Below are 16375 nucleotides of genomic sequence, written 5' to 3'. Positions count from 1 at the left end.
CTAATTAGAGGGGAACACTGAAAACAATGCAGTGGAACTGGCTTCGAGGTCCAGAGTTGGGTTTGAGGGCTCTAAAATGAAAAGGTTCCTGGAGGCACCTTTAGGGGTTCATCAGATTGCAACACCAGTGGAACCTTTTCCCTGAGGAACCTTTTAAAAAGGTTCCTTAAAGAACCTTCTCGGAATGTAGGGATTTAAGGTTTGTTGTGGAAATTCAACACAGGGACACTGAGTCAATTTTAAATAATTATTTATTATCAGCAAGCTTGAGAGGTTCCAACAAACTAACTTAATGCAACAAGTCTGTCAGGAGCTCTGTCGGGGCAGTCCCATGAGTTCACTTATATTCTTGCTTACAAGTTATATTTGTATGATTTACATTATTCATGATTAATTCATCATTAACTTTTGGTTCATGCATGTGACTGACCAATACCTCACAATGCTTATTCTCTCTAAGCTGAGACCTTGAAACTGAGACATCCCTGTTGGTTCTCAAAACAATGTTCTAGGCGTACTGCCAAACTGCATTATACTGATAGTGAGGATTCCTCCCAGGCAAGCTCAATCATTCACTTGCATGAACCCAGTCAAATTGGTTATTCGAAAAGCACAAACATAAAATGTTCCTTCACGGGTTCCTGTCCAATGTATTATAAATAATAGTAATATTAACAATAATAATAATAATACAAATAAAGATTGGGTAGCAAACTTGTAAAGTCACAAATTAATTGTATTAACATTTAAAGTCACAGAAATCCAAACATGCAATCAATAAATAAAGTACAATGTCAACCATTGGCAAATATTCATATTTGATGTGTATCGACAACAAGATAGGAGCCTGTATTAAAAATAAAATAATTATTATTGTCATCAACTATATCAAAAGACCACATCTTACTGATAAAAATTATATGTTTAGATACAGTCAGCCAGTCAGGGTTGGGGAGTAATGGTCAGACAGTCAGGGTTGGGGAGTAAGGGATTACACAGGGCACAGAGTAATATAGTGCCTCTTCGCCAACAAAGCCAAAGCTTGGCTTCTCCTCTTGGCCTTTCGGCCCCAATTTCCCCACAGGATGAAGCCAACCCTCCCCACACGCTCCACCCGCTAAAGCCGGACCCAGACAAGGTCAGAGCGATCCTCGACATGCCAAACCCATCTGATGCAAAAGGAGTAAAGCGTCTCATCTGCTTTGCTAACTATCTTGCAAAGTTCATGCCACACCTATCAGCAGTCTGTGAGCCTCTGCGCCGGGTGCTGGACAAAGACACACCATGGCACTGGTTACTCAAACACAAGGCCACAATGCAGGAGATGAAATCTCTGGCTTCATCCATGCCAGTGTTGCGCTACTATCATGTCACAAAGCCTGTCACAATCCAAAGCGACTCCAGCCAAAGGGGACTTGGATGCTGCCTTATGCAGGAAGGCCAGCCCGTTTTGCCCTGAGAGCGCTCACTCCTACCGAACAAAACTATGCACAAATTGAGAAAGAGTGCCTCCGCATTGTCTTCTCCTGCCAGCGCTTCCATCACTATTATATGGTCGAGAACTGGTCACCGCTGAAACTGACCACAAACCACATTGCTATATTCAGTAAACCTCTGCACAACGTGCCCAAGAGGCATCAAAGCATGCTCCTGACTCTGCAAAACTACAGCCTGAAGGTCATCAACAAGCCAGGACCAGAGATGTACATCAGCGACATACTGAGCAGGGCAACAGCACAATGCACAGGCAGAGGCACTGCCTATCAGTGGCATGCCATCTGTTCGCTACAACAGATCAATCAGGCAGACTACTTAAACGTCACAGATCACCACCTAGCCCAGATCAGGCAACACACTGACAAGGATGAACACCTACAGTCACTGAAATCCATGGCTCTCGCAGGTTGGCCGTACCTGGAAGAGGGGACACCTTTCACAGTGAGAGAATACTGGACCGTTCGAGATGAGATCAGCGTGCAAAAGGGTATCTTGTTCAGAGGTCAGAAGGTCATTATTCCCAAATCACTACGTCCAGAGATGCTTACCCGCATACACTCCAGTCACATTGGAGGTGACTAATGCTACCGCCAGGCTCGTGAAACATTATACTGGCCAAACAGGCAAGCAGAAATTAAAGACTTTGTCAGCAGCTGTACCACATGCAACGAGCATGATCATGAACAGCAAAAAGAAACCATGATGTCACACGAACTGCCCACAAGGGCCTGGCAAATCGTCAGCATGGACTTATTCAGCCACAGACAAAATGACTATCTTCTCATTGTTGATCACAACTCTGACTTTTGGGAAAATGAACTGCTCCCTGACTTGTCTGCAGAGACGGTCATAAAGCGCTGCAAGGCGCAGTTTGCAAGGCAAAGTCAGCCTGACAAGGTCATCACGGACAATGGCCCACAATTCACTGCACAGTTCAAGCGTTTCGTTTCAGAATGGGAGTTTGCAAGGCAAAGTCAGCCTGACAAGGTCATCACGGACAATGGCCCACAATTCACTGCACAGTTCAAGCGTTTTGTTTCAGAATGGGAGTTTGACCACGTGACCTCCTCTCCAAGACACCCAAAAGCAAATGGCAAGGCAGAGTCAGCTGTCAAGATTGCAAAAAACCTGTTAGGCAGGGCCTTGCGTGACAGCAACGACCCATGGAAAGCGATCGTACAGTGGAGGAACACACCCACCAAAAACATGGACAGCAGCCCAGCACTACGTCTTCTGTCCCGGCGTATGAAGCCTGCCATCCCCGTAGCTAACAAGCTACTTAAGCCCTGCGTCATTGTTGGTGTCACGGACAAACTGCGTCACAGAAAGCAGCTCGCTAAGTGCTTCTACGACCGGACTGCTCGAGACCTACCAGAGCTGGAGGTGGGTGAAACGATAAGGATGAAACCGCTGCCGGGAGACCTCACAGGACTTTGGAGGCTGGGCACGTGCCTACAGAAAGTTGCACCACGTTCTTACCTGGTGGATGTTGGTGGCCCCCGCAATCGTCGCAATCGGGTGGATCTATGCGTAGCAGAGCAGACAAACCAGAACACACCATACACTCACCTAGATGAGCTGGATCACAGTCCAGTCCTAAGGGTAAGGGGTGCAGAACTGAGACAAAAAGAGGAAGATGACAACTGAGGTAAAAAATAAAATGTCATGCTTTTTCAATTGCTATGACTTAACTGTTAAGAACTTAATGTTATGAAGATAAATGTTTTATTTTTCAAACACACAAACCATACAAAAGACAACAGACAAACACACACAAACATTGATGATGTCACACATGCTCAGACCTACATGTTCCCACTGCTTCGATTTCCAGTGCTGGTAAGACTCTATACCATATGACCTCAAATTGCACTATTCTATTTCTCTCCGTAGCCCATATTTTTTTCATATTGAAAAAATAATGCATTTTATTCATCCACTGTATTAACAATGGAGGCTCATTTGATTTCCAGTTTTTAAGCAAACTTTTTTTCAAAATTATTGACGAGAAAAGTACAGTCCAACCCATTGGGTATCTCAGCGCACCGTCATATACCATGTCTATAAATATGCGGATAGACGTATTAAAAGTACATTTATATTGTAAACCTTCTGACAGCCAACTTTCTAATTTCGCCCTTAACTTTTGGACTTTATAGCACCCCCACAAGTCGCAGTTAGTTTTACACTTAAATCATGACTCTGCCATTGTGCTATAGATTTAGGGATTTTTTTGTTGTTGTCATGTATAATAAATTCTGTACATTACTTTATCCTGGATTAAGGGTCCGTTTTTGTTAACTGTAATTTGTTTGTTATGTTCCAACACTCCCTCCATCTTGTGCCAATATCAGTTATTTTTAGGTCTTAGTTCCAATATTTCATATTTTTTTTCTAAGAGATTGTCAGTTATATAGGCTTTCTGCAAGGGGCGGCAGGGTAGCCTAGTGGTTGGACTAGTAACCGAAACGTTGCAAGTTCAAATTCCCGAGTGCAAATCTGTCGTTCTGCCCCTGAACAAGGCAGTTAACCCACTGTTCCTAGGCCGTCATTGAAAATAAGAATTAGTTCTTAACTGACTTGCCTAGTTAAATAAAGGTAAAAAAAATAATTTAAAAAAGGTTTTGTATATCTTACCTATTATATGAATCCCTTAACATTGTTCTGATGTCCAAAATATTTAAGTTTGAAATGTCGGTATAGAAGACTTTTAAATTGCATGTATTTGAAAATGTCTACATAAGTCAGTCCAAAATTGCTTTTTAATTCTGTCATGAGAGAGAATAAAGTAGACGGCACACGTCAAACGTATGATTTATGACCCTATGTCAGGATGACGTGTGCATGCCCATATTTGGGCATCCGGTCAGGACATCCTGTTCCTGTTCTCACGCCTTAGAGGGAGGGTCAAACGTATGATTTATGACCCTATGTCAGGATCACGTGCTCTAGGGAGTGCCCATATTTGGGCATCTGGTCGCGACATCCTGTTCCTGTTCTCACGCCTTAGAGTGTTTCTGAAATTATGTATATATTGTATCTATTCAATTGAAGTAGTCATGATGATTGATGTGTAGGGACCTATTTGAACTGGGAGGGTCTGTGTTTGAACATTTCAAAGAATATGGCCCCCACACCCCCTACTTTATTGCCCTTAGGGTTGTTATCTATGAAGCAGGAATGTCTGGGAGGGTGATTGTGTGTGTGTGTGTGTGTGTGTGTATGTGTGTGTGTGTGTGTGGGGGGGGGGGGGGGGGGGGGGTGTATGTGTGTGTGTGTGTGTGTGTGTGTGTGTGTGTGTGGGTGTTAGAAACAAGGTCCCTTCACATTGTGTACATTTCATGCTTTCAACAACAATAAAACAGCCATCTAAATATTGTTTCTCGGCAGGGATGAATGGATATTCAATGTACAACAGTAGTCTTCTGTAACAAGCAATACGTGTTAAATATGTGTCACAGTCAATCATGACAGCCTCTTAATGAAAGGCCTTTACTTATGACTTAAACAGATTCATTTTCTACCCATCTTATTAATTAATGCTGTGGGCATACCCAGGATTTACATGCCGGACGGATTATCTACCCATGGAGTGAAAATGTACGGAGCTTTGATGGAGCGTGCAAGCGTCTTTGCGATTGTGAATTGGAAACGGATAATGGTCAGGGCTAACCAGCCCCTTTATCTGTAAGAAAGGAATAGTAAAAATGTTTAATTATAACGTGCTTTAAACTGTATGTACTAAATATTTTGAATTAAATAAAATGGTTTTAAAATTGTATCTCACCCCTTAATGAACGGGAAGCTCTCGTTTTCGCTCTCACCCCAGTCTGTCACGAAGAAAAATACGGAAAAGCCATGTGCGTGCGCGGGTGTGCTTGTGCCGGGGCAGGAGGTGTATGTGTTTCAAAAACAAGAGGGGGGTGTGTGTCTCTGTAGGGATAGTTTGAAACCAAGGTTTGCACTATCATGCATACAGTATGTCTGGATATCTGCCTACACCCCATCAAAACACTTTTTATATTCAGCTTCTTAATTAACTAACTCATAAATATGTTTTTTAAGTCAGCTTAATGTACATACTAGTACAACAGACTAGGTACATACACTTCAATCATTACAATAATTTTCGTACACACGAGAAAACAACAGTACATAATATACAGTACATAATCTAAATGTATGTGTTGTGCAAAGTATTTTTTATTCTCAGTCCACAGAATGGAACACCTATAGTTTTTTACAACTCTTTTACAATCTAAATGTATGTGTTGTGCAAAGTATTTTTTATTCTCAGCCCACAGAATGGAACACCTATCATTGAACCATGATAACGTGAGTTACCAATGATATACACTATTAGTTTCTGGGAAATACATCCTTGTTCCTATCGCTTCTAGCATATTTATTTTGACCCCATTTATGAAAGCTCACCCTTCAAGGAAAACATAAGTTTTCGCACCAGCGACTCCTGTGGCCCGGCCTGGGCGCAGTGTGCGCTAACCAAGGTTGCCAGGTGCACAGTGTTTCCTCTGGCACATTGGTGTGGCTGGCTTCCGGGTTGGATGCGTGCTGTGTTAAGAAGCAGTGCGGCTTGGTTGGGTTGTGTATCGGAGGACGCATGACTTTCAACCTTCATCTCTCCCCAGCCGAGTACGGGAGTTGTAGTGATGAGACAAGATAGTAATTACTAAACATTTGGATACCATGAAATTGGGGAGAAAAAGGGCTATTTTTTTTTTTAAACATAAAAAAATAAAATAATAATCAAGCCGTTGATACAGTTGTGTACTCTATCGCCTGCACTGCTGATCGTGCTCTATCTGAATGCTTTCATTATTTTGCATCAAATCTTTATTGACCTTAAATTATTATAGAATACGTGTAAAAACTATGTATATGTTGTTTTCTCGAGTGCACGAAAATTATTCTAATGATTGAAGTGTATGTACCTAGTATGTTGTACTAGTATATACGTTAAACTGACTTAAAAAAACATACTTAGATAGTTAATTAAGAAGCTGAATATAAAAAGTGTGGCTTCTTACATAGACATGGGTCAGGCCTCTTGCTCAATAGCACAAAGCTGATCATTCAATCTATGTTCTTACTGGTTCTAGACTATGTTGAAATAATCTAAATTAATGCAGCGACCACTTCATTAAAAACTATAGATGCATTTGACCGTAGACCATTTTGTTTTATAATGGGTACATGTTCAGTACACATCCCTGCATTCTATATTATAAAGTAGGCTGTCGGTCTTTGAGGTCACTTAGGTCAATTTGTTACTCTCTTTGCCTTTATACATCTCATTGACCTACTGTAAACTCCCTCAGTTGTAAACATCTACAATAATCATTAGACGTACGCGTCAGAGTTGTAATACCCAGTGTCGGGGTTTGTACAGAGTTGGGTAAATCAGCTCTTTGCCCCCCCTTACATGGGTAATAATCTCCAAGCTGCTCTAAACGTTGATGTTTTGGTGTCTCTAGGTTAATCTCTAGACTGTTGAATGAGGCCTGTTCCAACTTTCTTACAAAACCTTTAAAGGGAGTTTGTGAAACCATTCAGTCATGGATGTATGTAAAACACATTTAACACGTATTGCAGGTTACAGAGGATTCCTGATGTACTATGAATCGCCACTCATCCCTGTTAGATCTTGATGTGTTGGCTCTCTATGTATGTACATGTTTATAATCCACATAGTGTGAATATTGTTTTCCATAAAGTTAATAACCCCCTAAACCGAAATATGAAATTACCTTTAGGATCTTTCTTACCCCCTATTACTTTTAGGGTTCTAATCTCCCTCTTTCCACTGTGACCAAATCTCTAACATTCCTGATCCTTCCCATATATTTTAACCCTAAACCTCCCACAGTAACTATTGTCTATTGTTAGTCTCAATGACCTTACTGACAATATCAACGTTTTATACAGATCAAAATATATTGTTGGATACAGTTTTCATTTGTTTATTAGATTATATTTCTCATTAAGAATACTGTTGTCAGCCACTTGGAGGCTTGGTGCATGTACAAAGAAAAAGTACCAAATTCAACCATTGGTGGATGGTAACTAAAATAATGGCAATGCATGTAGTCATGTTAAGGTAAATAGGAAACTCAACGGTGTGTTAGTCCGAGAAACATTATTGAGATGGTTGCTTTATTGTTGTTGAAAGCTTGAAATGTACACATTGTGAAGTGATATTGCAGCAACAGTTTTAAAGGGGGTAATTGTATCAAATATATATCCTTGCATGTTTGAATTAGAGCTCCTTTAAAGTGTTTTCATCACAGCCTGGTAAACACATTCTTGTAAGTTGTCTACGTTGACATTTCTGGTTATGTCTCGCATAACATAATAATACAAAAGATTATGATAATAATATTAGATTATTTTTCTAATAATACATATCTGCAAACCAAATGTATTTCTGAAAACCCCTTTTTGCATCTTCAATAGTTGTAGATCTTCCAACGTTTGTAGATGACCCTCAGGGTCATATAACAACCAGGGTTGCTGTAGAGTGGGCATAAGTTCAACACTCAGGAATCAATGTCCTATCTTTTGTCTTTTTCATAGCCTGAGAGAGAGAGAGAGAGAGAGAATATATTCCACACTTAAATAAAAGGTAATCATTCACGCACACACAGCCCTGTCTTCATAGTTGTTTATAGTTTATTATCATAGTTTTGTCATAGCTTCTAATTATCGTTTCTAATCACAGATTCAATATAGTTGGCCTTGGTTTCTAATCATACTTTCTAATCAATAAGCGGGTCAAGTAGACCCTAAGAGGGCAGAAGCTATTGTTAACAAACAGTATGAATAAAGACAATGTGTCATTGTATAAATAGCCTTCATTTTTTAAAACATACATGTAAATGCCTAGAATTAATACCTATCATTCTTAAATAATATATATCTATATACAAACATCACGTTGAATATTCAACTCCCCTTCAAAAAGTTCCATGAGGAAGGAAGGATTCCCCGATTTTCGTTTTATCTGTCCTGGGACTGCTGCCTGGTGTTTGGAGTTAGGGTAAGGCCGTTAGTACAAAAACGTAGAATAGCATCTGTTACATCTGCTCTTCTGAAGTCGTTCAGAGTCCCTAATGCTGCACGTATCCCTGTTTGTTGGCTGTCCGCTGTAAACACAAAAATAGCTTTTTAAAATAGGGTGCACACTTTTTGTTTTTAATATATCAATATTATTATGGAAATAGTGTGACGGTGAAGGGCTACGTAAAGGACAGGGCGCAGTTTGCTTCTGAGAATCCCCGTCTAACTGTCGCTTCCCAATCAATTATGTCCGGTAGTCTCTGGATATCCTGCGAACGTTAGATAATATTGCCATGTTATACGATATATATACATTTTTTAAATTACAAGAATATGGGCATTTTACATTTAAAACATCGCTGTCATCGGTTTAAAACACATATAACTCCTGTTTAATATTACAATAACATCCATAATATTCAAACAATTCCCCGCATCCAAATCTAATATATATATTTCCACGGACTCACCTTCAGAAAGCTCCATTAGGATGTATTCACAGACTATATTTTTATCTGTCCTGGCCGCTAAATATTCGGGGCTGTTGGCCTGTGGGTTTGTGGGCTTGTAGTTGCGCTAAAGCGGTGCTAACAGAGTGGATCGGTTGTCACTAGACTCGCTCCACGGTTGTATCACTAACTAGACATAGTACGGAATGAGTTTACTTTGGGGTGACGTTTTTTTCGGGCGATATCCCGTATGTCATAAAAATGGGGATGGAGTACCCCCCAGAATGTTTTAGAGAACAAAAGACAGTGAATTCAAACAACGGGAGGGGATGTCGAGACATTTTGTATGCGTGTATTGCCTTTTTGATTTAGACCGGGGTGGGGGCACCGGGCGCTGATTAGAAATAACATTGTTTAACCCCGGGGTCGGTCTAGACATACTGTATTCTTTCTGGGGTGTTTGAATTTAAATTCGGGTTTGAAAGACCTGTGTGTTAATGAATCGAAAGTGCCCATTTTAAGAGACGCCGTCACACTTTTTGATGGGGGGGTAGGCAGATATCCGGACATACTGTATGCATGATAGTGCAAACCTTGGTTTCAAACGATCCCTACAGAGACACACACCCCCCTTTTGTTTTTGAAACACACACACCTCCTGGCCCAGCACAAGCACACCCGCGCACCTGCGCACGCACATGGCTTTTCCGTAAGTCTTTTTCTTCGCGACAGACTGGGTTGAGAGCGAAAACGAGAGCTTCCCGTTCATTAAGGGGTGAGATACAATTTTTAAACCATTTTATTTAATTCAAAATATTTAGTACATACAGTTTAAAGCACGTTATAATTAAACATTTTTACTATTCCTTTCTTACAGATAAAGGGGCTGGTTAGCCCTGACCATTATCCATTTCCAATTCACGATCGCAAAGACGCTTGCACGCTCCATCAAAACTCCGTACATTTTCACTCCATGGGTAGATAATCCGTCCGGCATGTAAATCCTGGGTATGCCCACAGCATTAATTAATAAAATGGGTAGAAAATGAATCTGTTTAAGTCATAAGTAAAGGCCTTTCATAAAGAGGCTGTCATGATTGACTGTGACACATATTTTACACGTACTGCTTGTTACAGGAGACTACTGTTGTACATTGAATATCCACTAGCAGATTTTTGTAGCATCTCCACTATATCTGTCATGTTACTGGGGTCTTTTTAAAAGTCAATAAACATGCGTGTCGATTGTACACTCTTGTTTCACAGTAGATTTGTTTAAGCCCACCAAGAAACACCTGTTTTATCACACGGCATTAATTAATAAGCTGGGTATAAAATTATTCTGTTTAAGTCATAAGTAAAAGGCCTTTCGAAAAAGGGGCTGTCATGATTGACTGTGGCCCATATTTAACACGTATTGCTTGTTACAGAAGACTACTGTTGTACATTGAATATCCACTAGCAGATTTTTGTAGCATGCATCTCCACTATATCTGTCATGTCACTGTGGTCTTTTTAAAAGTCAATAAACATGTGTGTAAAGTGTACACTTTTGTTTCACTGTAGATTTGTTTAAGCCCACCTAGAAACACCTGATTTATCCCACAGCATTAATGAATAAGCTGGGTATAAAATTATTCTGTCATAAGTAAAAGGCCTTTCGAAAAAGAGGCTGTCATGATTGACTGTGGCCCATATTTAACACGTATTGCTTGTTACAGAAGATTACTGTTGTACATTGAATATCCATTCATCCCTGTTACACCTTTATGTGTTGGCTCTCTATGTCTGTACATAGTGTGAAATGTGGTTTCCCTAAAGTTATTACACCCTAAACCTGAATCTGAAATTACCTTTAGGATCTTTCTTTGGGGTTCTAATCTCCCCGGTGTACATGCACCGCACATCCATAGGCTGGAGCCACCTGGAAGCTCGGTGCATGTACATATAAAGAGAACTAAATAGGAAACTCAACAGTGTGTTAGGCCGAGAAACAATATTTTGGTGGCTGTTTTATTGTTGTTGAAAGCATGAATTGTACACAATGTGAAGGGACCTTGTTTTTAGTTTTTAGTTTTCCATGTGTGCCAATTCACCGGTGAATTCTGAAAAGATTGTTCCATAGGGGTGTTTTTAGGGTGTGAAATTGGTTCTTGTAGAATACGCTTAATTTTCTTCCATATTGTCATGGTGTTCGTAACTATGAAGTTGTTCATGTTCTTAGCTTCATCCTTTGAAAACAGACACGTGAAATATTCTGGGGATGTGCATGCGCATCTTCAATATGTACCCATGGTTCCTCTTCAGTGTATTTAACTATATGTCACAAGTAAAGGCATTGGGTGGCGAGTTGATACAATTCCAGGTCTGGAAGGCCATTGGTGGACCCTCAAACTTAAGGACATGTAAAACTTTCCTATTTATTCTATGAGTTTTATTTGCCCATAATAAGTCTGTTATGTCCAAGTATACTTTTTTAAAGAGTTTCTTCGATGGGGTAATTGGTATTACCAAAAATAAATATAAAATCTTTGGTAGCCATGCCGTTCTAAATAGGTCTATTCTACCGGTAAGATTTATGGGTAGATGGCTCCATTTAATTATATCTGGTTTCATATTGTTGAGTAATGGAATAAAGTTATCTTTATATATTTGTTGTTTGTTGTTGCTCATTAAGCATCATAAGTATTTCATATGTTTTTGTGGTCCACTTAAAGGATTGCTGTAGATCATGATTTATTCTTTTTCCTATTGCCATTATTTCAATTTTCTCCACGTTAATTTTATATCCTGAGATTTGAGAGTATTCTGAAAACAGTTTTCAATATCAGTTTTCAATATTAGTCGTCAGGTATATCAAGAGATCGGTGTCAAATAAGTTTAGTTTATATTCATGTTTACCAATACTGATGCTTGTTACATTTGTGTCCTGTCTAATTCTTTTTGCATGTGGTTCAAATGCCAGTGCAAACAGGAGAGGGGAGAGAGGACATCCCAGTCTCATGCCCCTTTCTAAAGACATGTCATCAGATGTATTATTTGTGTATATTTCTGCTTTAGGATATTTATATCATATTTTTATTACATGTATTATTTCAGTTGGAAAGTTCAAGGCTTCCAAAGTTTGAATAGAAAAAGCCAACTTTGTCAAGTTACTTGCTCAACTCATATGCACATGAATTAAACATAGACAACAACAAAAAAACAGTTTTCATTCTATTAAAAAACAAAGAGGTGGTGTGTTTCTTATAAGGTTCTCTAGATTACGTAGCTTAACCATACAATAGATACAGGACATGATACCTAAAAACTTTTCTGCACAGCTTGTATTCTCACTTTAGTCTGTGTTTTGACGGAAGACCACAATACTCAGATCATTACTGTGGCAAAAAGGAAGATGGCAAAGGCTTTGATATCATCAAATATAAAAAAGATTTGTGGAACATTCTGATTATTGTCTTCACCGCTGTAGGTGAGATTTTTCAACCCATTCAGTTATTATTGTATTAAAAATGTTATAGCAAGACAAATTCATATTTGAAATAAGTCTGACTGCTTCATCATTACTAAACCATGATGAACACATAGCCATAAACTATATTTAGAGCAAACTATGTTAACAGTCTGTCACGAGTACAGGATAATATCCATTAAATACCATGGCTAGTAACAGGTACGTAGTAGGCTAAACACAGGATTTTGCTTGATTATCCTCTATGTTTCTCAGGAACCTGGGCCCTTAAAGTTATCCAGAGACCTGATGAGATTGTAAAACTGGCTCAGAATACCGCATTGGTCTGTCAGTTCATCCACATCCCAGACTAGCAGGTAGCAAATAAGTCCCATTCTCCACTGGCATAAAATGACCCAAATGACAAGACTGTGGCCTGACCCATAGTCACCGTACAAGGATCGTGTGGATGTTCTGGACAGTGACCGCAACTCACCAAACAGATCTGTACTTCTGAAGAATGTCCAGTGGGACGATAGCAGAGGAAAGTATGAGTGTAAACTTTGTTATAGGGCCGCCGGACAAGAGGACCAATGGGAGCGGCGTTAAGCTGTTGGTACATGGTAATGATATCATTTCTATGCTTTTGCCATGTTGTCCACTAATAGCAGTTTTTCAATTTCTATACCAGACTATGTTATGAGACAAATGTGTGTGTGTGTCTTCCTGTATGTCTAATCCAGATTCCATGAGAATGAGACCCAAATCATGTGTGATGTGAATGTTTCCCGGGACTATCGGTTTGTCTTATCCTTGCTACAAGTATACACCATTCATCCTCGTCACCCCAACATTCTACTGTCTGTTATCCTGTCTGTGATTCTCCCGTTGGATAAGGGCAAGAACTATGAGTGCCAAATCCACCTGGGCTCCACCATGATAATGAGCCAGCCCTTCCAACAGCCTCTTGATTACAGTGGGTCACATCTATGATGACTTCTTGTCCTACGCAGGTCAGACAGTAAGACTGACTGTCACTGGCTCATTCTACAACACATTGAAAGCCATTCATGAAAGCGGTGGATGTTGTTAATATTTGTATTATTTATTATCCACCGGAACCCATGCAGATTGGACGTATCTCCCAGGCTGAGAGAGACCGCCGGATGAGGGAGCGACGCTGTCTATATTGTGGAACGGAAATGGCCCGGTTTGCCGCGTGTCCCGGGCTCCAGGGAAACGCTCTGTCCCGTACAGACCGGGGGGAACTGTAACGGGAAACATAACCTCCTCCCATCCGTCCAACTCCCGTCTGCTCATTCCAGTCACCCTTTCCTGGGACAACCACAAGCTTCACCTTCAAGCCTTGGTAGACTCTGGAGCCGCAGGTAACTTCATGGATGGTGTCTGGGCGAAGGAGAATGGCGTTCCCTCTGAACCTCTAAGTGACCCCATGAGGGTTACTACATTGGATGGAAGCCCTTTGGGATCTGGACTTGTCCCTCATGTCACTACCTCCTTGCGACTTTCAGTTTCACAACACCAGGAATTGATGAACTTTCATTTGATCTCCTGTTCCGAGTTCCCTCTCGTCCTTGGATACCCCTGGCTTCACAGCCATAACCCTCACATCGACTGGTCTGTGGGCACTATCAAGCAGTGGGGTCCTACGTGCCAAGCTACTTGTATTTTCTCGAATTCCCCGAGTTCTACTCCCGAGTCTTTAGAATCCATCGACCTGACCCGAGTTCCCGTGTGTTACCATGACCTCAAACTGGTATTTAGCAAACAGAGGGCCACCATGCTACCACCCCATAGACCTTATGATTGCCCCATCAAACTGTTTCCGGGCACTTGCCCCCCCAGGGGTCGGATCTTTTCCCTATCTCCACCCGAACGAGCTGCTATGGATACCTACATCAAGGACGCTCTGGAAGCAGGCCTCATGCGTCCATCCACCTCCCCGGCGGGAGCAGGGTTTTTCTTTGTGGCCAAGAAAGACGGTGGATTACGTCCTTGCATCGACTACCGGGGACTCAATGCCATAATCGTCCGTAACCGTTACCCGCTACCCCTTATGGCCACAGCCTTCGAGCTGCTCCAGGAAGCAGTTGTTTTCACTAAGCTTGACCTGCGGAACGCATACCATCTTGTGCGGATCAGACCTGGTGACGAGTGGAAGACCGCTTTCAACACGCCTACTGGTCACTATGAATACTTGGTGATGCCCTTCGGCCTGACCAACGCCCCAGCGGTGTTCCAAGCGCTCATAAACGATGTCCTTAGGGATATGCTTAACATATTTGTGTTCGTTTACTTGGATGACATCCTCATCTTTTCGAGCTCTCTTCAAGAACACACAAAGCATGTCAGACAAGTACTCAAACGCCTCCTAGACAGCCATCTGTACGTTAAGCCGGAAAAATGTGAATTCCATTCATCCCGAGTACAATTCCTGGGATTTGTAGTGGAACCCGGTCGAGTCCAAATGGACCCCAGGAAGGTAGTTCATCCAGCGTAAGTTCTGGTGGCCTACCATAAGAGAAGACGTTGACACTTTCGTCAATGCCTGCCCCGTGTGCTGCCAGGGCAAATCTTCTCACCTCCGCCCTCAAGGACTCCTTCACCCTTTACCTGTTCCCCACAGACCCTGGTCCCATATCTCGTTGGACTTTATTACTGGCCTTCCTCCATCCCATGGCAATACTACTATCCTAATCATAATCGACAGGTTTTCTAAGGCGGCCAGGTTCGTCCCTCTGACTAAGTTACCTTCTGCCAAGGAAACTGCTGAGTTGGTAATTAATCATGTGTTCCGAGTCTTCGGCATTCCTCAAGATATGGTTTCTGACAGAGGTCCCCAGTTCGCCTCAAGGTTTTGGAAGGCCTTCTGCCAACTCATGGGGGCTTCTGCCAGTCTATCTTCAGGGTACCATCCGGAGTCCAACGGTCAAACTGAGAGGATGAATCAAGAGCTGGAAACCACCCTCCGATGTATGACTCGTAACAACCCGTCCACATGGTCGTCCTTCATTGTTTGGGCCGAATACGCGCACAACACCTTGCGCTCCTCCTCCACTGGTATGTCCCCGCACGAGTGTCAGTTTGGCTATGCCCCTCCATTGTTCCCGGACCAGGAGGCAGAAGTCAGAGTGCCTTCAGCCTTGAAGTTCGTCAGACGCTGTCGGCTTATGTGGAGGAAGACCCGTCTTAATCTTATGCGTTCCTCACAGAGGTACCAACAACAAGCCAACAGACGTCGCCGTCCCGGGCCTACCCTGCGCCCCGGCCAGAGAGTCTGGCTCTCCACAAGAGACTTACCACTACGGGTGGAGTCTCGCAAGCTGTCCCAAAAATACATCGGTCCCTTTAAGGTTGCCAGGAGAGTTAACCCAGTTTCTTATCGCCTACACTTACCCAGATCCCTTAAGATTAATCCCACGTTTCACATTTCCTTATTAAAACCTGTTGTTTTTTCTCCCCTTGTCCCGGCAGACAGACCTCCCCCTCTGCCTCGTGTCATTGGAGGCCAGCCGGCTTATACCGTCCATCGGATACTGGATTCCCGCCGGGTGCAGCGGTCCTGGCAGTATCTGGTGGACTGGGAAGGCTACGGTCCCGAGGAGCGCTCCTGGGTTCCTGCCAAAGACATACTGGACCCTGACCTCATTCGTCGGTTCAGGGCCCTCCACCCCGAGAGAGCTGGTAGGAACGTCAGGAGCCGTTCCTAGGGGGGGGATTCTGTCAGGATTTGGCCAGGGTTGTTCCGGTTTTTGGTCACTAGATGCCCCCATTGTGCTTTTTGACCTTTTGTTTTCCCTTGATCCCCATTATTATTTGCACCTGTGCCTCGTTTCCCCTGATTGTATTTAAACCCTTAGTTTTCCTCAGTTCTTTGCTC

The sequence above is a fragment of the Oncorhynchus mykiss genome, chromosome 2, assembly GCF_057628025.1.
Source record: "Oncorhynchus mykiss isolate SJ-2025 chromosome 2, ASM5762802v1, whole genome shotgun sequence".
NCBI classification, from domain to species: Eukaryota; Metazoa; Chordata; class Actinopteri; order Salmoniformes; family Salmonidae; genus Oncorhynchus; species Oncorhynchus mykiss.
This window is presented reverse-complemented; position numbering follows the sequence as displayed.